Here is a 1,545-nt window from a genome sequence, read left to right as displayed (position 1 = left end):
CTCCCTTGGGCTTGGAGTGTCTCCTGCCTCTCGTTTGCAAGTGGGAGCTGCTGGAACGGCTTGTCTGGGACTCGGGAACTGGAGCAGGCTCAGATGTGGGAGACTCGACCTGCTCCAGGTGGAAGGAGCTGGGGCCTCTCTCCCTGGGCAGGGGGGTCTCACCTCCCTCCGTGGCTCAAGCAGGAACTTTCCTTCTCTGTCACGTCAGTTTTTCTTCCTCACTTCTGTCCCTTCCTGATGAGGGACTCACGGTGCCTGTAGTGCCCGTGGCTGGCCTTAGTTGGACCCAGACACTTGAACTATCCGGTCTTTCCCGAGTGCTGCCCTCCCCACCGCTGATCCTGTATTTTTCCATTTGGGAAGTCCTTGCTCCCCCACCTCCTGTCCTCCTCTGCTTCCAGGGCGGCTGAAATGAGCACGCTTGGGTTTGTTCACCAGCTCCAACCTACACAGCTCTGGATCATGCCAGAAGAGTGTAATTGGCAGCAGCAACCCGGCCCGGAGGGTTGAGGGAGCAAACGGCTGCCATGGGGACAGCAGGGGACTGGGAGGTGCATCGCTCCCAGTGGGTCTCCAAAACAAACCCAGACTGTTTCTTGGAAGGATTCGGGCGCATCCAGACGGATGTTCCGTCCCTCTGCATCCTATTGCCACCACGATGCCTCTTGCTGCCCGGGGAAGTGCCCTTTGTGCTGGGGGAGTTGTGTCCTTGCCAAATCAGAAACCCATCAGGCTTTGCCTGCCCTGTCCTTTGCACGGGGGCCTCGCCGGGGCAGGAGGAGCAGGGCCAGGGTGCGCTTTGCTGACCTTCCCTTGGCTCGAGACTTGATTCTCTGCATCTCTCCCAGCCTCGGGGGGCTGGAAGCAGATGGGTCATGGGCCAGAGCAGGTGGGGCAGAGCCATTTCAAAGCTCGATGGACTTGGGTTCCTGCAGGAAAGAATAATTCCTCTGCATTCAGCAACACACCTTCATCTTCTATAAAGATGATCAGGTTTTTGGCTTCTGCCTGCCAAGGCAAGATGAAAACTCTCTGTGGCTTGGTCCCCGGGCTCACAGCGCGCCCGGCTCTAACGCTGCTCACAATCTTCCTTCTGACACTTTTTTGGATTCAGGCTGTTGCTATGGTACATTTACACTCGGGAGAGCTTAAGGTTTCCTTGTATGGAGCTCCAAAAAAGTGCCCGTGGAGCAGGAACGGGTGATGGGGTGGGTGGGAGCATCATCCCCTGTGCTCCCCACCTCTCTGATCTACTTACAGGCGCAACAGGGGCCCGCGGGGCTGAGCACTCCCTGAGCACTTAACCCAAGATGATGCCAGCAAGCACCGTGTGTGCCTGGCCGCAGGAGTCCGGCTGGATGCCTTCGGAGCTCGGGCTTTGCTCCTCTGGATTCCTGGGTGATGTGGGCTCTCTAGTACACACAGAAACCACCGTGGTGCAAAACCAGGGCAGAGCCACGACCCTGGTCTCCTCGTGAGCAGTGTTTCAGGGGACAGAGGTGCTTATGGGGGGCAGCTCATGGGCTGCCCCTGCTTGTGGCTGGG

General features: G+C 58.3%; 1 protein-coding gene across 1 annotated transcript in view; it reads left to right on the top strand.

Annotated features, from left to right (window-relative positions):
• Positions 1-1,545, top strand: part of NUDCD3 (NudC domain containing 3) — a gene marked incomplete at both ends in the record, with an annotated part of 9,641 nt that overhangs the window by 485 nt on the left and 7,611 nt on the right. The window lies entirely within an intron of this gene.

The sequence above is a fragment of the Nestor notabilis genome, unplaced genomic scaffold, assembly GCF_000696875.1.
Source record: "Nestor notabilis isolate BGI_N333 unplaced genomic scaffold, ASM69687v1 scaffold24906, whole genome shotgun sequence".
Taxonomy (NCBI): domain Eukaryota; kingdom Metazoa; phylum Chordata; class Aves; order Psittaciformes; family Psittacidae; genus Nestor; species Nestor notabilis.
This window is presented reverse-complemented; position numbering and strand designations above follow the sequence as displayed.